At 39.7% G+C, this 25,468-nt stretch overlaps 2 non-coding genes across 2 annotated transcripts; one reads left to right on the top strand and one right to left on the bottom strand.

The window, feature by feature from the left end:
* Positions 1 to 4,540: 4,540 nt before the first annotated feature.
* On the bottom strand, positions 4,541 to 4,647 carry LOC148571906 (small nucleolar RNA R71). Its single transcript, XR_015908310.1, has one exon. It is a non-coding gene; the product is annotated as a small nucleolar RNA R71 (small nucleolar RNA).
* Positions 4,648 to 22,719: 18,072 nt separating this feature from the next.
* Positions 22,720 to 22,827, top strand: LOC148571907 (small nucleolar RNA R71). The gene has a single exon (XR_015880288.1). It is a non-coding gene; the product is annotated as a small nucleolar RNA R71 (small nucleolar RNA).
* Positions 22,828 to 25,468: the final 2,641 nt, after the last annotated feature.

Consider the following 25,468-nt stretch of genomic DNA (forward strand, 5'->3'; position numbering starts at 1 on the left):
TCAATTATACCAAATATCTAATAAAGAATATATAAAAATTCTAATTAATTTAAACTTCAATTATCATGAAACTCCATTTAATTACCTTTAGTAAAATAATTTTCTTAAAATAAAATTATCAACAAATAAAATAAATCACAAATAACTATTTTATTTGATTTTCAAAAACTAGAGTTGTTACAGTTAACGTGGACTCTATCGTGAGAAATAGGGGCAAATTGGAACGTTAGTGACAATGGTAAGTGTCACTAACATTCCCGAAGGTTGGCAAGCCTACGTTAAAAGAGCCACATTAACTAAGTTAACGTGGACCCTAACGTAGGGAAGGGGGAGACTTCTCAACGTTATTGGGAAAGGCAAGTCCCAATAACGTGTGCGAAGGACAAAGAGGCAACGTTAGTGGCAACGTTTGTGCCACTAACGTTGAAGATAACGTGGCTCTTACTTGGGTGAGGAACGTTAGTGAAAATGGTGATTGTCACTAACGTTCTCGAACCCATATTTTCACTGAACGTTAACACCACTAACGTCCTGAGCTAAAGTCTCTGCCCACTTCACACTTTCTCTCTGCAAGTAAAGCCAAGCCCAATGAAGAAGAGAACTGCTTCAAACTCAAGTTCCAAAGGCCCATACCCAAGACTTGAAGAGCCAACTAGAAGAACAGAAGAGTAGTATATATAGGAGTAGCTTTGAATTAAAAGGGGAGTTGGAAATTATAGGGAGCCTCTTGGCATAGAACTACTCTTTGTATTTTGCTTTCTCTGCACTTCTAGTTTCATCATGTATTCTCCATCTTTGTTTTCATTTTCCAGAGCTATGAACAACTAAAACCCTTTCATTGGGTTAGGGAGCTCTGTTGTAATTTGATGGATCAAAAATAGTTTTCATTATTCTTCTTTTATCTTTTCTCTTGATTTTATTTGAAAGCTTTCGATCTTCATTCAATTGGGTAGTTATCTTGGAAAAGAAGCTATTCATACTTGGATCTCTTCTGAACCTTGAAAGAGGAATGAAGAGATCATGTTAGAAATGCTTTCTCATGCTGGACCAAATTGGGTTTGGATGGATATGTGACTATAATCCTCTCAACACTTGATTTGGGAAATGCATGTGGTATAATCAGTGACCATACTTCATCTCTTCTCATGAGCAATTGACCAAGGAATTGGCTATTGATCAAGATTTGAGAGATTGAATTACAAGAAATTGTAATTCAATCACTTAAGATTGCCAAGGAGATGAATGAGTGCATTGATTGAGGAAGAGATGAAAATAAAATTGATCCGGAGAATGCAAAATCTCCTAAGCCCAATGAACTCCCCATTTCTGATCTTACCCATTCTCTTTAATTTCTGCCATTTACATTTATGAGCAATACCCCATTCCCATTTACAATTCAGCAATTTAGTTTCAGTCATTTATTTTCAGTTCTTTAATTCTAGCATTTTACTTTTTCTGTCATTTACCTTCTCGCCATTTTATTTTCTGCAATTCTCAACTCAAATTCTGGATTCGCTCAACTAGAACATTCCTCTAATTAAAGTTGCTTGATCAATCAATCTCTGTGGGATTCGACCTCACTCTATTATGAGTTTTTACTTGACGACAAATTCGGTACACTTGATGACATGTCATCATGTCATGTTTTTCTATGCTTTTTCATACAAGAAATTGATAATTAGTGCTTAAATATTGCATTCTTTTATGCTTAAATGGTATATTTCCTTGATCTTTTAATTTTATAAATTTGGTAGGAAATAAGAAGAAAAAGAAGCAAAGAAGCACAAAATAAGCTAAAAAGGAGAAAAAAAGAGCTTTGGGGCACACTTTGAAGTTGGAGCACACTTTGGAGCCTTAGGCCACGCTTTTAAAAGCGTGGCCCATGACCAAATCAAGGAAGTATGAACAATCAGCACACAAAGCTCAGTTCACTAAGTGAACTTAGCTTTGCCGTACAAGAAAAATGTGCTTGGAGGCAAGAAAATTCGCTAATTTAAAATCTGGGCGTTTACAGCATGACCATGCCTCCTTCAAAGGGCAATAACTTGAGCTACAGACGTCCAATTGATGTGCTTCTAGTTGCGTTGGAAAGCTGACATTCAGAGCTTTCCAACGATATATCATAGTCCATATTTGGCACGAAATTGAGGCACAAGTGAAATGCATCTTTAAGGGCTAAAAATAAGCAAAAAAATCAGCCAATGCTTCCACCAAGGCTCGAAGGGGGAGACACAAGGAAAACAAGGAAAGCAAAATAAAGCTCAGTTCACTTTCCCAACTGAGCTTTATCGGGCTCCCACTCATGAAAATGCAAGAAAAAAAGCTCACAAAAGTGCCTCCACCAAGTGTTGAACCTGAGACCTTGAGGCCGAAAGCAAGGCACCACCAAGGAAAGCTAAGTTGGTTTTTCCAACTGAGCACTACCTCCCCCCTTCTCCCCCACAAATTGACACGGACCCAAGGCACCAAGGAACTTTGGCGCACAATTTTGGCACACAACCAAGGCTGGACGCGCACCAATTTTGACACGGATGGCAGCACACTTGAAAGCTAAGTTGGATTTTCCAACTGAGCTTTCTCCTGGGAGCAACTTTCACATGGGCCAAAAATTCAACTAAAATTTCATTTAAATTCAATTCCTCTCCAAATTGAATCAAGGCCAACCAAACCCATTTCTCCTCAAATCCAAAGCAAGCAAAGCCCACATCATCACTCAAAGGCACAAGAACAAGCTAGAATTAGGATTTTCATTTAATTTGTTTTTCATTTCAATTTCATTTTATTTTTGTAAAAGCCTATATAAAGGCATCATTCCCATTTTCAAAGGGGAGCTCCATTAGAAAGGAGGTTGGCTCCACTAGGGAGCATTAGCATTAGAGAGCTCTCTCTCTTTAGTTTTCTTTTCTTTGTTTTTGAATCTTGGGTGGAGAATTGAAGGAGTTCTGTTTTATTCTCCCTCTGAGATTTCCCATTGTTTGCCTTGCTGCATAATTTCAGTGAATTGCAATTTGAATCAAAGTTCTCTTACTGCTTCCATTTGTCTTTATTCTTCAATTGTTCTTGTTGGATCAAGGAAGGATTTGAGATCTAGACTTGTTTTCTAGTCTCTTCCACTCTTGAGATCTTCAACCTCTTTTACTTTGCTGCAAATTAAGCATTGCTTTTCTGTCTTAAAATTCTTCAAGGCATTTTACTCTTCTGTTAGATCTGTTGCATGATTTTGCATCTTTTACTTCTCTGTTTGATTGCTATTTACACGTTCCTGTTGAATTTTACATTTCCAGCACCCATTCCCCTTTATATTTCATGCAATTTACATTTCTTGTCATTTAAGATTCTTGCAATTTACATTTCTTGCTCTTTAAGTTTCTGTCCAATTTACTTTCTGCAATTTATAATTTCTTGTCATTTACTTTCTGCTGCTTCAATTGTCACTCAAATCACTCAATGTTAGCTTGACTAAACTAATCACCCACTAAAGTTGCTTGATCCATCAATCCCTGTGGGATCGACCTCACTCTAAGTGAGTTTTACTACTTGATACGACCCGGTACACTTGCCGGTGAGTTTTAGGTGTTTTGGGAAATTCAGTTTTCCACAAAAATACCATCAACACTTGCCGAAGGAAATTTGTTATGAGACAAGTTTTCCGTGCATCAAGTTTATGGCGCCATTGCCGGGGATTGATTGTGCATCAACAATGATTAAATTGGAAGATAACTAGATTGAGCATTTTTGTTTTGTTTGATTTAATTTTCTGTTTGAGTAATTTACTTTCAGTTTTAGTTAATTTCTTCCCTTCCCCCTACTTTTTCTTTGTTATTTACAATTCATTTCACTAACCCACTAACTGTTTGATATATTGCATCACTCACATTAACAGTAATTCTGATAGAAATGCTTTCTGCACCTATTCTCTTTGCTTGTACTTGTTGGTTGTATGACAGGGAGAAGAAGCGGGGCTTCAACTTCCTTTGATTCTGAACCTGAGAGAACCCTCCTTAGACTAAGGAGGGAGGCAAGAAAAAAATGTGTAGTTGGTGCTGAAGAAGAGGAGGAACACTTTGAGGAATACTTTGAACCAAACATGGAAGAAAACATGGAAAACCATCGTGAAGAAGAAGCTCACAACCATGGCGGAAGAGGACGAGCAAATCATGCTGGGGAGAATAGAAGAGTTTTAGGCTCTTACATCAATCCAAACCCAGGAAACTGTGGAAGTAGCATTCAAAAGCCAACCATCCATGCCAACAATTTTGAACTGAAGCCACAGCTCATCAGCCTTGTCTAGAACAACTGTTCGTTCGGAGGAAGTGTCCAAGAAGACCCCAATCAACATCTAACCACCTTCCTGAGAATATGTGACACAGTGAAGTCTAATGGTGTTCATCCTGACGCCTATAGACTGCTCTTATTTCCATTCTCACTCAAGGATAAGGCAGCCAAGTGGCTGGAGTCTTTCCCAAAGGAGAGCTTGACAACTTGGGAAGATGTGGTGAACAAATTCTTAGCAAGATTTTACCCTCCTCAACGAATCAATAGGCTGAGAGCTGAGGTCCAAACTTTCAGGCAACAAGATGGTGAGACTCTATATGAAGCATGGGAGAGGTTTAAGGACCTAACAAGGAGGTGCCCACCAGATATGTTCAATGAATGGGTGCAGCTGCACATTTTCTATGAAGGGCTCTCTTATGAGTCAAAGAAGGTCGTAGACCATTCATCCGGAGGATCTTTGAACAAAAAGAAGACCATTGAGGAGGCCATAGATGTCATTGAAACTGTAGCAGAGAACGACTACTTCTATGCTTCCGAAAGAGGGAACACAAGAGGAGTAATGGAGCTAAATAATGTAGATGCTCTGTTGGCCCAAAACAAGCTCATTACCCAGCAGCTGGCTGACCTCACCAAGAAGATAGAGAGGAACCAAGTAGCAGCAATCTCCACTTCATCAACAAACTAAGAAGGAGTGAATGAAGAAACAGAGGGTAGTCAGGAGCAAGCCAACTACATTGGGAATTCACCTAGGCAAAACCATGATCCATACTCCAAGACCTACAACCCTGGATGGAGGAATCACCCAAACTTTGGGTGGGAAATCAACAAAACCAAAGCCTTGATCAAAGACGCCCAAATCCCAACAATGCAAGCCACCAACACTTCACATCTAGACCATATCAACACCTCAATAACAACACCTCTCCACATTCACATCAAAACCAAAATAACTTACCTCATCCTTCCACCTCTAATTACGATCTACAATCATTTGATGACAGACTCTCAAGGATTGAGAATCTACTTGAAGGCATAGGCAAGGAGATTCAAGACAACAAGGTGTTCAAGGAGGAAGTGCGAGCCAGTTTCAAGAACCAGGGAGACACAATCAAGAGATTGGAATTTCAAGTGGGGTATCTCTCTGAGCAAATTCCCAAACCGACAGATAGATTCCCAAGTGACACAGAGAAGAATCCAAGAGGTGAAACAAAGAAAGTAAGATGGGAAGATTGCAAGATGGTCACTATAAGTGATAAGGAGACTGAGGACAAGCCAAGCAAGCTGTCAGAACAACCTAAAGATACCTCAGTAGAGAAGAAGGAAAAAGATCATCAAGAACCAGAAATCTCACAACAGGAGCTACTGAGAGTCTATGCACCTTTTCCCCAACTGCTCAATGGTGCTGTGGAGAAGAGAATATACTCAAGGTTTCTAGATTTGTTTGCATCTCTGCATGTCAACATACCATTCATCAAGACTATTCAACAAATGCCCGCATATATCAAGTATATGAAGGAGCTGCTTCCCAGGAAAAGCTCACTCAAGGGAGGCCAAACTATAGTGATGAACAAGGAGTGCAGTGCCCTCATTCAACCACAGTTGCCTACGAAAAGAAAAGATGCAGGGAGTTTTCATGTCCCTTGTGCCATAGGGGAAACAATGTTTGATAGAGCACTCTGCGATTTGGGAGCAAGCATCAACTTAATGCCCTTATCCCTAGTGAAGAGGCTGCAGATCAATGAGATATTGCCCACAGATGTAGTCATCAGGCTGGCTGACAAAACTCAAAAACAAGCAATAGGGATGGTGGAAAATGTGTTGTTAAAGGTTGGTTGATGAACAAGGAAATAAGCCCTTGGTTGATGAACAAGGAAATAAGCAGTTGTCACAACTCAAGGAAAAGCTGGAGGAACCTAAACCACCAAAGACATGTGAAGACAACAACAAAATTCCCTTAGAAGAAGAAGTCACCAAGAGCAAGGCAACATCAAAAGGGACAAAGAAGAAGGTACCAAGAGGGTGGAGGAACAAGAAGATCCCTACAGAGGACTTCTCTCCAGGGGATAAAGTGATCTCAGCTTACTTCCCAGATATCCCCCCTAATCTCCCCACTGTACCATCTCAGTTACCTAAGGTCTTCATTATCAACAGAGTTCTCTCCTTGGAACATGTAGAGATCATTGATACAACCAATGGATATAAGTCCAAAGCAAGAGGGGAGGACTTTAAGCATTACCAACCACCCTGATGAGGGAGAAACGTCAAGCTAGTGACACTAAAGAAGCGCTTCATGGGAGCCAACCCATGTTTTATATGCTTTTAGAAAATAGTGAATAAGTCAATATTTATGAACTCCAACCCAAACTTGACAAACACTTGGTGAAATCCTTATTATGCAGTATATAGTGAAGAACAAGTTTGGTGTTCAAAGCATGCCAAGAAAGCATGCATGCAACCCAGAGCATGCTAGTCTTGATGCTTTGAACAACAACCTTTTCATCACAATGCTCGAAACTAAGTTTGGTGTCACCTGATGGTGCCACCAATGTGCATATAAGGATACACAGTTAGTTAGTTAGTTGGACTTCATGAATAAACAATCTAATCCTTTCTTCCCTTTATTATTCTAGCCGTAAAATTTAAATTGATTTTTTTTATGATATTTATTACTTTTCTTATTTGATCTTTATAGGGAAAGGAAATGAGCATTGAAGGAAATTGATTAGACAATTTAATGAGAAAGTTTCGGCCACTTCATGAAGAGGGTACTACACACGTGCCTCAAGGGGGAATGCATTGGGAATGGTTGCCATGCAACATTGGAGGAAGAACAAACTTGGAAACTGAACCAACTCCATCATAAAGTTGGTAATCCTCGTGCTTACTCCATACAAAACTCCATCCGTTCATCATACACCAACCCCATCAATCCACACCTTTCATCTCTTCCTCACCTCCCTATATAAGTGAATCCTAGTCCGCACTCCCCCTCACACCCAAAGTGCTACCTCTCACACTTCACACCTCATCCTAACCAACCTAATTCTTCATCTATCCGTACCTTCCAATCTCCTCACACAGCAACTCAAATTCATGGCAGCATCAAGCTCCAAGAGGCAAAAGAGGAAGGAACCAATGGTGAGCGTTCCTTTTGATGAGAAGAGGTTCAAAACTGCCTTCCATGAACAAGAGTTTGAGCGGATAAAGCTCAAAAAGATACTGCCCGAATTAACCTTCTAAATCAATGAAGACGAGTGCCCACAGATTCGGGAGAAAATTGAACAAAGAGGGTGGCAAGGGCTCACGAATCCAGAGGGGAAGATCAATGCAAACCTCATCAAAGAGTTCTATGCGAATGTGGTTAGAGAAGACAAAACCAAGGCCCCAACCTTCAAAAGCTATGTAAGAGGAAAGGAGGTGGACTTCAGCCCAAATACTATAACAAGAACTCTTCACCTAAAATCACCACATTTTGATGAGCTTAGTTATCAAGCAAGAGTAAGTAAGAACCCTGATGATGATGAACTCGAACAAATTGTGAACGACATATGTGTTATAGGAACTGACTGGGAAAGATATGCGGATAGAAGACCCAGGTTCATCAAGAGAGGAGACCTCAGCCCTGAAGCCAAGGGATGGTTTGAACTTGTGAGGAGATCTATCCTACCAGCAGCCAACAATTCTGAGGTCAATGTCAATCGGGCTACTATGGTACATTGCTTAGTACAAGGTGGAAATATAAATGTGCACGAGCTTATAGTAGAGGGGATTCAAGAGTCAGCTGAGAAGATTGATTCGGGTGCCAGGCTTTGGTACCCTAGCACCATCCTCAGATTGTGCACGAAGGCCAAGGTTGTCTTCGAGGATAGCAACGCAGATTGGTTAAATCCGGGGAGGCTGATGACCTTTCAGCGGCTAACTTATGTGACACCAGCCCAACAACAAAGAAGACCTCACATAGGAAAGCCAAAACAAAAAAGAGTAGCTCACCAAGAGGAGCCTCATCAAGAAGAATATCAACAAAAAGAATATCATGACCCAGCCAACTTGAATATGAATCACCTTCTAAGGGCCATTGAAGATTTGGGGCTGAGACAGATGGAAGGACAAGAACAAATACTGCTGCTTCAATCCAAATGGATGAGCCAACAAGAGGAGTGGCAGAAACAACAGATGGAGCAGCAACAGGAACAATATTCCCAACTCACTCAAGCCATCCACAAAGTTACTGCGAGGCAAGAACGTCAAGATAAGCATTTGCAAGAACTCAATCAGCGGCAACTAGCTCAGATGAGAGCATTCAATGAGTTCAGTGTACTTAATGAAGGATGGCAACTACATAGGGTGGAGTTCAACGTAAACACTCAAGCCAAGTTGAACTACATGTCTAGTAATATGCATCATCTACACTATGTCATCCCTACATATGATGAGGTCTAAAAAGATTTTGTAGAACAAGAAGAGAGGAAGGTGAAACAACAGAAGGAAACACTCAAGAAGAAGATGGAAGATGGTGGTTTCTGGAAGAAGCTGATTGGAAAAAGCAAAGGGAGTGGGAGTACGAGCAATCAAGAGGGACACAAGGAGGACAAGCAAGGAGGAGAGCATGGGCAACCACATGAGTAAAAGGTGGTGGAGTTCCTTCTTTGGTCCATCTTTTTCTATGCTTTGAATAAGGAAGATCTTGTATGAAATAGAACTTGCTTCCATAATAGTTTGAACCTTTTTAAAATTTTGTCTTTTAAGTTTTTGTGTTGAAGAGGTCTATGTTTACTAGTCTTTATGTCACTGCATCCTTACTTTGCTTACTTGTATGTTTGTCCCTTTAAATCAAATGAAAAGAGAATGAGTGTTTTTAAAGACCAGAGAGGAGTTCATACTATGGAGTGAGTTCATGAGGATATGGTGTGATCATAAGTTAGCTAAGTTGGTTCAACCAGAAGGTGGGAGGACAACTATCTGTTATGAATACTGTGCTTGAGGAACACCCCATGAGACTAGCTAAATAAGAAGATCCTAATAAGAAAAAGGGAAAGAACAATAAAGGTTGAAAAAATAAAAGAAAAAGAGTAAGCAATAAGGCTAGGCACCAATGGTTTTAATCTTGAGGCATGTGTCTGTGGTGCTCCTGTGTGAGGGATCTACTTGGATGAATAAGCTCTTAGGGGTGCCTTATCACTTGGTAACTTGGGTTAACTAACTCGGGATTATCAGCTGAAAGTCCACTATCAAGAGTAACCTTCAATACAGAGCATTTAGTAACCCAAAGAGGTGCTAGACACCAAGGTCTCAAGAAAAGAAAACAAATAAACTATGTGCCTGTGGTGTGTATGTATGGGGGAGAGACTTGAGCAAGTAAGTCCTTAGGGGTGCTTCAACACCTAGAACCTTGAACCAACTGGTTTGGGAGTGTTGGCTGAAAGCTTATTTTAAAGAGTTGCCCCTTTACAGAGCACTTAGCTTAAGAACAAAAATAAGCCCTGAAATAACAACAAATAGATCAATGAATAAAAGTCTCATGGGATGCAATCACAGTGAGTATTCTAGGACATGATAAAGGTCTGAAAGCCAGGAATGAACCTAAGTTGCTATGCATGAAACCACCATAAAACCAGGAACATGGCTTCCACAAGAATGACTCATTTCTCTTGGCATTCCATTCATCATTCTCTTGTTCCAGTACTTGCTTAGGGACAAGCAAGCTTTAAGTTTGGTGTTGTGATGCCAGGGCATTTTGGCCAGTTTCACTGACCTTTTCTTTACTATTTTTAGGGTAGTTTCATGCATTTCCTTAGGAAATAAGCTAGTTTTGGGTAGATATTCACTTACATCTTGATTCAAGCATACATTGTGTACTTTACATGATTTCATGAGGATTTTGCATGAATTTAAGGACAAATTGGATGTTTCATTTCCCATGACTTGGACTAGAACTTTGATGCACTTTATTGCTTGATTTCAGGACAAAGAAAGCAAAGAAGAACCACTTTAGTGGCTACGTTAGTTACACTGATGTTAACACTAACGTGGAATGGGAGTAACTTGCAAAGTTAATGAGAAAAGTAATTGCCAATAACGCTCTCGAAGCCATCATTACCCACGTTAAGAGTTACATTAACTAAGTTGACGTGAACTCTAACGTGGAAGAAAGGAAATGGAGCCAACGTTAGTGACACTTAACATTATCACTAACGTTGGACCAAGCTCATAAATGGCCACGTTAGTTGCCATGTTAACTTAGTTAACATGGCCTCTAACGTTAAGAAGTAAAGGGGAAGCCAACATTAGTGACATTCAACTTTGTCACTAACGTTGGCCAAGTCACAATAAGCCACGTTAACCTAGTTAACGTGGAAGCTAACGTGAGGAGACAAAGTGGTCGACAACGTTAGTGACACCAAACATTGTCACTAACATTGGAAGGAACCCACACAAGCCCCAATAAGCCACGTTAACTCCCACGTTAACTTAGTTAGCGTGGAAGTTAACGTGAAGAAGGGAGGTGATCGCCAACGTTAGTGACACCCAACATTGTCACTAACGTTGGAATTAGCCCACATAAGCCACTATGAGCCACGTTAACTCCCACGTTAACTTAGTTAACGTGGAAGCTAACGTGGATAAGGGAATGATGAGCCAACGTTAGTGACACTCAACTTTGTCACTAACATTGGAGATGGCTAGCATGGCCACGTTAGAAGCCACGTTAACCTAGTTAACGTGGACTCTAACGTGAGAAATAGGGGCACATTGGAACGTTAGTGACAATGGTAAGTGTCACTAACGTTCTCGAAGGTTGGCAAGCCTACGTTAAAAGAGCCACGTTAACTAAGTTAACGAGGACTCTAACGTAGGGAAGGGGGAGACTTCTCAACGTTATTGGGAAAGGCAAGTCCCAATAACGTATGCGAAGGACAAAGAGGCAACGTTAGTGGCAACGTTTGTGCCACTAACGTTGAAGATAACGTGGCTCTTACTTGGGTGAGGAACGTTAGTGAAAAAGGTGATTGTCACTAACGTTCTCGAACCCATCTTTTCACTGAACGTTAACACCACTAACGTCCTGAGCTAAAGTCTCTGCCCACTTCACACTTTCTCTCTGCAAGTAAAGCCAAGCCCAATGAAGAAGAGAACTGCTTTGAACTCAAGATCCAAAGGCCCATACCCAAGACTTGAAGAGCCAACTAGAAGAACAGAAGAGTAGTATATATAGGAGTAGCTTTGAATTAAAAGGGGAGTTGGAAATTATAGGGAGCCTCTTGGCATAGAACTACTCTCTGTATTTTACTTTCTCTGCACTTCTAGTTTCATCATGTATTCTCCATCTTTGTTTTCATTTTCCAGAGCTATGAACAACTAAAACCCTTTCATTGGGTTAGGGAGCTCTGTTGTAATTTGATGGATCAAAACTAGTTTTCATTATTCTTCTTCTATTTTTTCTCTTGATTTTACTTGAAAGCTTTCGATCTTCATCCAATTGGGTAGTTATCTTGGAAAAGAAGCTATTCATACTTGGATCTCTTCTGAACCTTGAAAGAGGAATGAAGAGATCATGTTAGAAATGCTTTCTCATGCTGGACCAAATTGGGTTTGGATGGATATGTGACTATAATCCTCTCAACACTTGATTTGGGAAATGCATGTGGTATAATCAGTGACCATACTTCATCTCTTCTCATGAGCAATTGACCAAGGAATTGGCTATTGATCAAGATTTGAGAGATTGAATTACAAGAAATTGTAATTCAATCACTTAAGATTGCCAAGGAGATCAATGAGTGCATTGATTGAGGAAGAGATGAAAATGAAATTGATCCGGAGAATGCAACATCTCCTAAGCCCAATGAACTCCCCATTTCTGATCTTACCCATTCTCTTTAATTTCTGCCATTTACATTTATGAGCAATACCCCATTCCCATTTACAATTCAGCAATTTACTTTCAGTCATTTATTTTCAGTTCTTTAATTCTAGCATTTTACTTTTTCTGTCATTTACCTTCCCGCCATTTTATTTTCTGCAATTCTCAACTCAAATTCTGGATTCGCTCAACTAGAACATTCCTCTAATTAAAGTTGCTTGATCAATCAATCCCTGTGGGATTTGACCTCACTCTATTGTGAGTTTTTACTTGACGACAAATTCGGTACACTTGCCGAAGGAAATTTGTTATGAGACTAGTTTTTTGTGCATCAATATTTTCTTCCTTTTGGCTTTGGTTGAGTCATTGGAGACACTTGAGTTATCAAACTCATTGTTGATTGAAAATTGGAATTCTTCAAGAATTAATTCGAGTTCCACTAACTTTAGCCTTTCCCAAGGAAAGACTAGGACCTGAGGAATCAAAATTAATTCATCCACTTAACTTACCTTCATAGTTAGAGGTTAACAAAGTGGGAGAAAAATCTAATTCTCATCATAATTGATAAGGATAACTAGGATAGGACTTCCAGTTCTAATACCTTGCCAAGAGTTTATTTTATTATTTCTATTTTATTTTTCTTATCATTTAACATATTGGTTCCTTACTTTCAAAACCCCCAATTTATAAGACTCATAACCAATAATAAGAACATACTTCCTTGCAATTCCTTGAGAAGACGACCCGAGGTTTAAATACTCGGTTATCAATTTTAAAGGGGTTTGTTACTTGTGACAACCAAAACGTTTGTAAGAAAGGATGATTGCTCGGTTTAGAAACTATACTTGCAACGGGAATTTATTCTGAATTCTAGATCACGCAAAAGTTCCTCTCTACCCTGTATGGACCTTCCTATCTTGATCTCAACTTGCCTGGCATGAGCCTCAGTCGAGATTTATAAAGGAAGACTAAGTCCCCAGGTTGGAACTCTCTCCTCTTGATGTGCTTATCATGTACACCCTTCATCTTCTCCTTGTACAACCTTGAGTTCTCATAAGCTTCCAGGCGAAGGCTTTCTAATTCTTGCAGTTGCAACTTCCTCTCAGCTCCGGCTGTTTCAAATCCCATATTGCATTCCTTTACTGCCCAAAAGGCTTTGTGCTCTACTTTAACTGGGAGATGGCAGGCTTTTTCATAAACTAAGCAGAAAGGACTCATCCCAATGGGTGTCTTGTATGCTGTTCTGTATGCCCAAAGTGCATCTTGTAGCCTGGTGCTCTAGTATCTCCTATGAGGTTTGACTATCTTCTGCAATATACGCTTTATCGCTCTGTTTGACACCTCAGCTTGCCCATTAGTCTGAGGATAGTAGGCGGTTGCAACTTTATGAATTATCCCATGCTTCTTCATTAATCCTGTTAGTCTTCTGTTACAAAAATGGGTGCCTTGATCGCTCACGATTGCTCGTGGGGATCCAAAGCGATAAATAATATGGTTTCTAACAAAGGAAACAACAGTGTTAGCATCATCAGTGCGGGTAGAAATTGCTTCCACCCATTTGGAAACATAATCCACAGCTAACAATATATAAAAATGACCATTAGAATTTGGAAATGGACCCAAGAAGTCAATGCCCCAAACATCAAAAACTTCACAGAAAAGCATAATTTGTTGAGGCATCTCATCCTTTTTGGATATATTACCAAATTTTTGGCATGGGAAACAAGATTTACAAAATTCAGCAGCGTCTCTAAAAAGAGTAGGCCACCAGAATCCACAGTCTAAGATTTTTCTAGCTGTTCTTTGTGGGCCAAAGTGTCCTCCACTCTCAGATGAGTGGCAGGCCTCTAAAATAGACTGGAATTCTGATTGAGGCACACACCGTCTAATTACTTGGTCAGCGCCACATCTCCATAAATATGGGTCATCCCATATATAATATTTAGACTCACTTTTCAGCTTGTCTCTTTGATGCTTAGTAAAGTTTGGAGGAAAGGTGCGGCTAACTAGATAATTAGCTACAGGTGCATACCAAGGGACTACCTCAGATACTGCTTGCAGGTTATCAAATGGGAAATTATCAGCTATAAGAATGGAGTCATGCTTAATGTGCTCAAGGTGACTCAAGTGGTCTGCCACTAGATTCTAGTTACCACTCCTATCCTTAATTTCTAAATCAAATTCTTATAGTAGCAGTATCCAACATATAAGCCTTGGTTTGGATTCCTTTTTAGCTAATAAATACTTTAGAGCTGCGTGGTCTGAGTACACTACTACTTTCGTACCAAGTAAATAGGCTCGGAATTTATCCAGAGCAAAAAAAATAGCAAGAAGCTCTTTCTCAGTAGTAGTATAATTGGACTTAACGACATCTAAAGTTTTAGACGCATAAGCAATTACAAAGGGGTCTTTACCTTCACGCTGAGCCAGTGCTGCACCTACTGTATGGTTGGAAGCATCGCACATTATTTCAAATGGTTGGCTCCAGTCTGGTCCTCTCATAATTGGAACTTGAGTCAGGGCGGTGTTCAGCTTATCAAACGCTTGTTTGCAATCCTCACTGAACTCGAACTCAATATCTTTCTGCAGTAGTCTGGATAAGGGAAGTGCTACCTTACTAAAGTCCTTAATGAATCTCCTGTAAAAACCTGCATGGCCAAGAAACGAACGGACTTCCCTCACAGAGGAGGGGTAAGGTAAACTAGAAATAACATCCACCTTTGCTGGATCTACAGAAATGCCAGTATTAGACACAACATGTCCTAGTACAATCCCTTGTTTAACCATAAAGTGGCATTTTTCAAAATTCAATACAAGGTTTGTACTGACACATCTATCTAACACTCTAGATAAACTATCCAAGCAAAGATTGAAGGAATCACCATATATACTAAAGTCAACCTTAAAAACCTCCATACAGTCCTCAATAAGATCAGAGAAAAGACTCATCATGCACCTTTGGAAAGTAGCTGGTGCATTGCACAAGCCAAAGGGTATTCTCTTATAAGCATAAGTCCCAAAAGGACATGTAAAAGTGGTCTTTTCTTGATCTTCAGGAGCTATATGAATTTGGAAATAGCCTGTGTAACCATCTAAGAAATAATCATGTGATTTACCTGACAGGCGATCCAACATTTGATCAATGAATGGAAGAGGATAGTGATCCTTACGAGTGGCCTGGTTGAGGCGTCTGTAATTAATGCAGACCCTCCAGGCGTTCTGAACTCTGGTTGCCATGAGCTCTCCATGCTCATTCTTCATTGTAGTGACTCCAGACTTCTTGGGCACCACTTGTACTGGGCTTACCCATTCACTGTCTGAGATGAGGTAGATGATATCTGCCTCCAGTAATCTGGTCACTTCCTTCTTGATAACCTCTAAGATAGTGGGGTTCAGTCTTCTCTGGGGTTGACGGGCAGGCTTTGCTCCCTCTTCTAAGAATATTCTGTGCTCACAAACTCGAGGGTTGATGCCTACTATGTCTGCCAAACTCCAACCAAGTGCCTTCTTATGCCTCCTCAGCACACTAAGTAGCTGCTCTTCTTGTTGAGAAGTGAGTTCCCTTGCAATGATAACTGGAAACTTCTGCTTGTCCTCAAGGTAAGCATATTTGAGGTGTGGAGGGAGGGGTTTCAATTCTAACTTCTGCTCATGGTCAGGCTCTGGGTTGTCTGGAGCTGGTAACAATGGTAAAGCACTATCATTGTCCTCAGAAAGTGTCCCCACACTCGGATTCATCTATGATGTCACACTAGAGGATAGAATGATCCTCTAGAGGATGCTTCATAGCTCCATTCAGATTGAAGATTACTACTCGGCCATCTATTTCAAAAGAGTATGTTCCTGAAAAAGCATCTAATTTGAACTTTGAGGTCTTCAGGAATGGTCTTCCGAGCAGGATTGATGATGGCTTCTTGGTATGCAAAATTGCTACTCAGGTTGTGAATTGTTGTTCGAAATTGATTCCCTGGCAATGGCACCAAAAACGGATGCACAGGACCATGGTCTAAACATATCTTCACAACTTCGCATAACTAACCAGCAAGTGCACTGGGTCGTCCAAGTAATACCTTACGTGAGTAAGGGTCGAATCCCACGGAGATCGTCGGTATGAAGCAAGCCATGGTCACCTTGTAAATCTCAGTCAGGCGGATATCAAATGGTTATGGAGTTTTCGAAAATAATATAATAAAATAGGGATAGAAATACTTATGTAATTCATTGGTGAGAATTTCAGATAAGCGAATGGAGATGCTTTCGTTCCTCTGAACCTCTGCTTTCCTGCTATCTTCATCCAATCAGTCTTACTCCTTTCCATGGCTGGCTTTATGTGATACATCACCACTGTCAATGGCTACTTTCGGTCATCTCTCGGGAAAATGATCCAATGCCCTGTCACGGCACAGCTAATCGTCTGGAGGCATCACCCTTGTCAATGGCTTCATCTTATCCTCTCAGTGAAAATGGTCAACGCACCCTGTCACGGCACGGCTATTCATCTGTCGGTTCTCGATCATGTTGGAATAGGATTTACTATCCTTTTGCGTCTGTCACTAACGCCCTGCAATCGCGAGTTAGGAGCTCGTCACAGTCATTCATTCATTGAATCCTACTCAGAATACCACAGACAAAGTTTAGAGTTTCCGGATTCTCTTGAATGCCGCCATCATTCTAGCTTACACCACGAAGATTCTAGTTAGGAGATCTAAGAGATACTCATTCAGTCGAAGGTAGAACGGAAGTGGTTGTCAGGCATGCGTTCATAGGGAATGATGATGATTGTCACGTTCATCTCATTCAGATTGAAGTACGAATGAATATCTTGGAAGTGAAACAAGATGAATTGAATAGAAAACAGTAGTACTTTGCATTAATCTTTGAGGAACAGCAGAGCTCCACACCTTAATCTATGGAGTGTAGAAACTCTACCGTTAAAATTACATAAGTGAAAGGTCCAGGCATGGCCGAATGGCCAGCCCCTCTGATCTCAGAACCAGGCGTCCAAAGATGGTCAAAAAGACGTCTAATACAATAGTGAAAGGTCCTATTTATAATAAACTAGCTACTAGGGTTTACATGAGTAAGTAATTGATGCATAAATCCACTTTCGGGGCCCACTTGGTGTGTGCTTGGGCTGAGCTTGAGTGTTGCACGTGTAGAGGTCCTTCTTGGAGTTGAACGCCAGTTTTTGTGCCAGTTTGGGCGTTCAACTCTGGTTTTGGTTTCTTTTCTTGCGCTGGACGCCAGATTTGGGCAGAAAGCTGGCGTTGAACGCCAGTTTACGTCATCTATTCTTGGCTAAAGTATGAACTATTATATATTGCTGGAAATCCCTGGATGTCTACTTTCCAACGCAATTGGAAGCGCGCCATTTCGAGTTCTGTAGCTCCAGAAAATCCACTTTGAGTGCAGAGAGGTCAGAATCCAACAGCATCAGCAGTCCTTCTTCAACCTCTGAATCTGATTTCTGCTCAAGTCCCTCAATTTCAGCCAAAAAATACCTGAAATCACAGAAAAACACACAAACTCATAGTAAAGTCCAGAAATGTGAATTTAACATAAAAACTAATGAAAACATCCCTAAAAGTAACTAGATCCTACTAAAAACATACTAAAAACAATGTCAAAAAGCGTATAAATTATCCGCTCATCACAACACCAAACTTAAATTATTGCTTGTCCCCAAGCAACTGAAAATCAATTAGGATAAAAAGAAGAGAATATACTATAAATTCCAAACTATCAATGAAACATAGCTTCAATCATATGAGCGGGACTTATAGCTTTTTGCCTCTTGAATAGTTTTGGCATCTCACTCTATTCATTGAGGTTCAGAATGATTGGCATCTATAGGAACTCAGGGTTCAGATAGTGTTATTGATTCTCCTAGTTCAGTATGATGATTCTTGAACACAGCTTCTTTATGAGTCTTGGCCGTGGCTCTAAGCACTTTGTTTTCCATTATTACCACCGGATACATAAATGCCATAGACACATAATTGGGTGAACATTTTCAGATTGTGACTTAGCTTTGCTAAAGTCCCCAATTAGAGGTGTCCAGGGTTCTTAAGCACACCCTTTTTTGCTTTGGACCTTGACTTTAACCGCTCAGTGTCAAGTTTTCACTTGACACCTACACGCCACAAGCACATGGTTAGGGACAGCTTGGTTTAGCCACTTAGACCAGGATTTTATTCCTTTAGGCCCTCCTATCCACTGATGCTCAAAGCCTTGGGATCCTTTTTATTACCCTTGCCTTTTGGTTTTAAGGGTTATTGGCTTTTTGCTCTTGCCTCTTGGTTTTAAGAGCTTTTGGCTTTTTCTGCTTGCTTTTTCTTTCTATTTTTTTTTTCGCCTATTTTTTTTCTGCAAGCTTTGTTCTTTGCTACTTTTTCTTGCTTCAAGAATCATTTTTATGATTTTTCAGATTATCAAATAACATGTCTCCTAGTTATCATTCTTTCAAGAGCCAACATATTTAACATTCTTAAACAACAACTTCAAAAGACATATGCACTGTTCAAGCATTCATTCAGAAAATAAGAAGCATTGTCACCACATCAATATAATTAAACTAAGTTCAAGGATAAATTCGAAACTCATGTACTTCTTGTTCTTTTGAATTAAAACATTTTTCATTTAAGAGAGGTGATGGATTCATAGGACATTCATAACTTTAAGACAAAGTTACTAACTATTAATGATCATGTAATGAAGACACAAACATAGATAGGCACATAACATAGAAAACGAAAAACAGAAGAAATAAGAACAAGGAATGAATCCACCTTAGTGTTGGTGGCATTTCCTTATTGAGGAACCAATGATGTCCTTGAGCTCTTCTATGTCTCTTCCTTGTCTTTGTTGCTCCTCCCTCATTGCTTTTTGATCTTCTCTTATTTCATGAAGCATGATGGAGTGCTCTTGATGTTCCACCCTTAGTTGTCCCATATTGGAACTCAATTCTCCTAGGGAGGTATTGATTTGCTCCCAATAGTTTTGTGGAGGAAAGTGCATTTGAGGCATCTCCGGGATCTCATGGTGATGATCTTCATACGCCTCTTGAGCTCCATGAATGGGCTCTCTTGCTTGCTCCATCTTTTTCTTAGTGATGGGCTTGTCCTCTTTAATGAGGATATCTCCCTCTATGTCAATCCCAGCTGAATTGCATAGGTAGTAAATGAGGTGAGGAAAGGCTAACCTTGCCATAGTGGAGGACTTGTCAGCCACCTTGTAGAGTTCTTGAGGTATAATCTCATGAACTTCCACCTCTTCTCTAATCATGATGCTATGGATCATGATGGCCCGGTCTATAGTAACTTCAGACCGGTTGCTAGTGGGAATGATTGAGCATTGAATGAACTCCAACCATCCTCTAGCTACAGGCTTGAGGTCCAATCTTCTTAGTTGAACCGGCTTGCCTTTGGAGTCAATCTTCCATTGAGCTCCTTCTACACATATGTCCATAAGGACTTGGTCCAACCTTTGATCAAAGTTGACTCTCCTTGTGTAGGGGCGTGCGTTCTCTTCCATGTTTGGCAAGTTGAATGCCAACCTTACATTTTCCGGACTAAAATCCAAGTATTTCCCCCGAACCATTGTAACATAGTTCTTTGGATCCGGGTTCTTACTTTGATCATGGTTCTTGGTGATCCATGCATTAGCATAGAACTCTTGAATCATTAGGATGCCGACTTGTTGGATGGGATTTGTTAGAACTTCCCAACCTCTTCTTTGAATTTCATGTCGGATCTCCGGATAGTCATTTCTTTTGAGTTTGAAAGGGACCTCAGGGATCACCTTCTTCTTGGCCACAACATCATAGAAGTGTCTTGATGGGCTTTGGAGATGAACCTTTCCATCTCCCATGACTCGGATGTGGAAGCTTTTGTCTTCCCTTTCCTCTTTCTAGAGGATTCTCCGGTCTTAGGTGCCATTAATGGTAATGGAAAAACAAAAAGCTTATGCTTTTACCACACCAAACTTAGAATTTTGCTCGTCCTCGAGCAATAAAAGAAAGAATAGATGAAGAAGAAGAAGAAATGGAGGAGAGGGAGAGTGGGAAGTGTTTCGGCCAAGAAGGGTGTAGAGGGGTGTGTTGTGTGAATTTGATGAAGAATGGAGGGCTTTATATAGGGAAGGGAGGGGGGAAAGGTTTCGGCCATATTGGTGGGTTTGGGTGGGAAATTGGTTTTGAATTTTGAAGGTAGGTAGAGTTTATGAGGTAGGTTTATGGGGAAGAGTGGATGGATATGAGTGGTGAAGAGGTGATGGGGAAGAGAGATTGAGGTGATTGGTGAAGGGTTTTTGGGGAAGAGTGTTTATGGGGTTGTGTGAAAGAGAGTGGTGAGAAAAAGTGAGTGGAGGTAGGTGGGGATCCTGTGGGGTCCACAGATCCTGAGGTGATCCTGTGGGGTCCACAGATCCTGGGATGATCCTGTGGGGTCCACAGATCCTGGAGTGTCAAGGATTTGCATCCCTGCACCAATTAGGCATGTAAAATGCCTTTGCACACAACTCTGGGCGTTCAGCGCCAGGTTGGTGCCCATTTTGGGCGTTCAACGCCCATTTACTAGCCATTTCTGGCGTTGAACGCCAGAACCATGCTTGTTCTGGGCGTTCAGCGCCAGAATGCTGCCCATTTTGGGCGTTCAGCGCCAGAACCATACTCTGTTCTGGCGTTGAACGCCAGGCAGATGCTCCTCCAGGGTGTGATTTTTCTTCTGCTGTTTTTGATTCCGTTTTCAATTTTTATATTTATTTTGTGACTCCTCATGATCATGAACCTATAAAGACATATAACTAAGAAAAATATAGTTAGATAAATAAAAATTGGGTTGCCTCCCAACAAGCGCTTCTTTAATGTCAATAGCTTGACAGTGGGCTCTCATGGAGCCTCACAGATGTTCAGAGCATTGTTGAAACTCTCCAACACCAAACTTAGAGTTTGGATATGGGAGTTCAACACCAAACTTAGAGTTTGGTTGTGGCCTCCCAACACCAAACTTAGAGTTTGACTATGGGGGCTTTGTTTGACTCTGCTTTGAGAGAAGCTTTTCATGCTTCCTCTCCATGGTTGCAGAGGGAGATCCTTGAGTTTTAAACACAAGGGAGTCCTCATTCCATTGAAGGACTATTTCACCTCTGTCAACATCAATCACAGCTCTTGTTGTGGCCAGGAAAGGTCTTCCTAGGATGATGGATTCATCCTCTTCCTTTCCAGTATCCAGGACTATGAAATCAGCAGGGATGTAAAGGCCTTCAACCTTTACTAATACGTCCTCTACTTGTCCATATGCCTATTTTCTTGAATTGTCTGCCATCTCTAATGAGATTTTAGCAGCTTGCACCCCATAGATTCCCAGTTTCTCTATTACAGAGAGGGGCATGAGGTTTATTCCTGAACCAATGTCACACAGAGCCTTGAAGATCATGGTGCCTATGGTACAAGGTATTATGAACTTCCCAGGATCCTGTCTCTTCTGAGGCAATGTCAGTTGATCCAGGTCACTTAGTTCATTGATGAACAAGGGAGGTTCAACTTCCCAAGTATCAATGCCAAATAATTTGGCATTTAGCTTCATGATTGCACCAAGGAACTTGGCAGTTTGCTCTTCAGTAACATCCTCATTCTCTTCAGAAGAGGAATACTCATCAGAGCTCATGAAGGGCATAAGGAGGTTCAATGGAATCTCTATGGTCTCTAGATGAGTCTCAGATTCCTTTGGTTCCTCAGAGGGAAGCTCCTTATTGGTCACTGGACGTCCCAGGAGGTCTTCCTCCTTGGGATTCACATCCTCTCCTTCCCTTACAGGTTCGGCCATGGTGCTTATGTCAATGGCCTTGCACTCTCCTTTTGGATTCTCTTCTGTATTGCTTGGGAGAGTACTAGGAGGGATTTCAGTGATTCTTTTACTCAGCTAGCCCACTTGTGCTTCCAAATTTCTAATGGAAGACCTTGTTTCATTCATGAAACTCACAGTGGCCTTAGACAGATCAGAGACTAAGTTTGCTAAATTAGAAGTATTTTGTTCAGAGTTCTCTGTCTGTTGCTGAGTGGATGATGGAAAAGGTTTATTATTGTTAAACCTGTTTCTTCCACCATTATTAAAGCCTTGTTGAGGCTTTTGATCCTTCCATAAGAAATTTGGGTGATTTCTCCATGATGAGTTATAGGTGTTTCCATAAGGTTCACCTAAATAATTCACCTCTGCTATTGCAGGGTTTTCAGGATCATAAGCTTCTTCTGCATAAGAAGCCTCTTGAGTACTGTTGGATGCAGCTTGCATTCCATTCAGACTCTGAGAAATCATATTGACTTGCTGAGTCAATATTTTATTCTGAGCCAATATGGCATTCAGAGTGTCAATCTCAAGAACTCCCTTCTTCATAGGCGTCCCATTATTCACAGGATTCCTTTCAGAAGTGTACATGAACTGGTTATTAGCAACCATGTCAATGAGTTCTTGAGCTTCTGCAGGCGTTTTCTTTAGGTGAATGGATCCACCTGCAGAAGTATCCAATGACATCTTTGATAACTCAGATAAACCATCATAGAATATATCCAGGATGGTCCATTCTGAAAGCATATCAGAAGGACACTTTTTGGTCAACTGTTTGTATCTTTCCCAAGCTTCATAGAGGGATTCACCTTCTTTCTGTTTGAAAGTTTGAACATCCACTCTAAGCTTGCTCAGCTTTTGAGGAGGAAAGAACTTGGCTAAGAAAGCCGTGACCAGCTTATCCCAAGAGTTCAGGCTATCTTTAGGTTGAGAGTCCAACCATATTCTAGCTCTGTCTCTTACAGCAAAAAGGGAAAAGCATGAGCCTGTAGACTTCAGGATCGACTCCATTAGTCTTAACAGTATCACATATCTGCAAGAATTCAGTTAAGAACTGAAAAGGATCTTCAGATGGAAGTCCATGAAACTTGCAGTTCTGCTGCATCAGAGAAACTAATTGAGGTTTCAGCTCAAATTTGTTTGCTCCAATGGCAGGAATGGAGATGCTTCTTCCATGTAAATTAGAATTAGGTGCAGTAAAGTCACCAAGCATCCTCCTTGCATTATTATTATTTTCGGCTGCCATCTCCTCTTCCTGTTCAAAAATTTCTGAAAGGTTATCTCTGGATTGTTGTAATTTAGCTTCTCTTAATTTTCTCTTCAAAGTCCTTTCAGGTTCTGGATCTGCTTCAACAAGAATGTTCTTGTCCTTGCTCCTGCTCATATGACAAAGAAGAGGGCACAGAAAAATAATAATAATAGAGATCCTTTATACCACAGTATAGGGATCCTTGTGTTAGTGGGAGAAAAGAGGGAGACAAAGAATGTAATGTAATGGAAGAGACACAACTGTGAGGAGGGTATAGATGTGAGATGAGATGTTAGTAGATGAATAAATAAATAGAATAAGATGGGAGAGGGAGAATTTTCAAAAATAATTTTTGAAAAAGAGTTAGTGATTTTTGAAAATAGTTTTTGAAAAAGATTAGTAGTTTTTTCGAAAATTCAAAATAAAAATAAAATAATTAGTTAATTAAAAAGAAATTTTTGAAAAAGGGGGAAGATATTTTCGAAAATAGAGAGAGAGAGTTAGTTAGGTAGTTTTGAAAAAGTTAGGAAACAAATAAAAAGTTAGTTAGTTAGTTGAAACAAATTTTGAAATGATAAGAAGTTAGGAAGTTAGAAAAGATATTTTGGAATCAAATTTTTGAAAAAGATATGATAAGAAGATATTTTGAAAAGATATGATTGAAATTAGTTTTTGAAAAAGATTTGATTTTTAAAATCTCAATTAATGACTTGATTCACAAGAAATCACAAGATATGATTCTAGAACTTAAAGTTTGAATCTTTCTTAACAAGTAAGTAACAAACTTGAAATTTTTGAATCAAAACATTAATTGATTATGTTATTTTCGAAAATTTGATATAAAAATAAGAAAAAGATTTTTGAAAATTATTTTTGGAATTTTCGAAAATAACTAAGAAAAATGAAAAAGATTTGATTTTTGAAAAATATTTTGAAAAAGATAAGATTTTCAAATTGAAAATTTGATTTGACTCATAAGAAACAACTTGATTTTAAAAATTTTTGAAAAAGTCAACTCAAATTTTCGAATTTGATGAGAGAAAAAGGGAAAGATATTTTTTTGAAATTTTTTATTTTTAATAATGGGAGAGAAAAACAAGTAAAATGATGCAATGCATGAAATTTTTAGATCAAAACAATGAATGCATGCAAGAATGCTATGAATGTCAAGATGAACACCAAGAACACTATGAATGTCAAGATGAACACCAAGAACATATTTTTGAAAAATTTTTAATGCAAAGAAAACATGCAAGACACCAAACTTAGAATTCTTTAATGCTTAGACACTAAGAATTCAAGAATGCATATGAAAAACAACATACAACACAAAACAAAAAAATCATCAAGATCAAACAAGAAGACTTACCAAGAACAACTTGAAGATCATGAAGAACACTATGAATGCATGAAATTTTCGAAAAATGCAAGATGCACATGCAATTGACACCAAACTTATAACATGACTCAAGACTCAAACAAGAAACAGAGAAATATTTTTGATTTTAATGATTTTCTAATTTTTTTGGATTTTTTTTTCGAAAAATTAATTAAAAAAAATAAGGATTTCAAAATTTTTAATATGAATTCCAGGAATCTTGCATTCTTTAGTCTAAAGCTTCGGTCCAAGAATTAGACATGGCTCACTAGCCAGCCAAGCTTTCAAAGAAAGCTCCAGTCCAAAACACTAGACATGGCCAATGGCCAGCCAAGCTTCAGCATGTAATTCAGACATGACATGCCTGACATACCCTACAGTCGTATAACAGCTGATGGTTTGGAAGCCTCAGTCCAAAAGAATTTAGACATAGCTTTATAGCCAGCCAGGCTTCACATGCTTCATGAAACACTAGAATTCATTCTTAAAAATTTTGAATCTAAAAATTTTTTTTTTCGAAAACAGGTGAGAAAATTTTGAAATATTTTTGAAAAATTTTTGAAAAGAAAACAAAAAGAAGATTACCTAATCTGAGCAACAAGATGAACCGTCAGTTGTCCAAACTCGAACAATCCCCGGCAACGATGCCAAAAACTTGGTGCTGTTGCCGGATCCAAACTTGGCACTGATGTTACCGGACCAAAAGCTTGCCGAAAACTCAAACAATCTCCGGCAACGGCGCCAAAAACTTGGTATGCGAAATTGCTACTCAGGTTGTGAATTGTTGTTCGAAATTGATTCCCTGGCAATGGCACCAAAAACGGATGCACAGGACCATGGTCTAAACATATCTTCACAACTTC

The sequence above is a fragment of the Arachis ipaensis genome, chromosome B3, assembly GCF_059453495.1.
Source record: "Arachis ipaensis isolate K30076 ecotype BB chromosome B3, ASM5945349v1, whole genome shotgun sequence".
In the NCBI taxonomy this organism is placed as follows: Eukaryota; Viridiplantae; Streptophyta; class Magnoliopsida; order Fabales; family Fabaceae; genus Arachis; species Arachis ipaensis.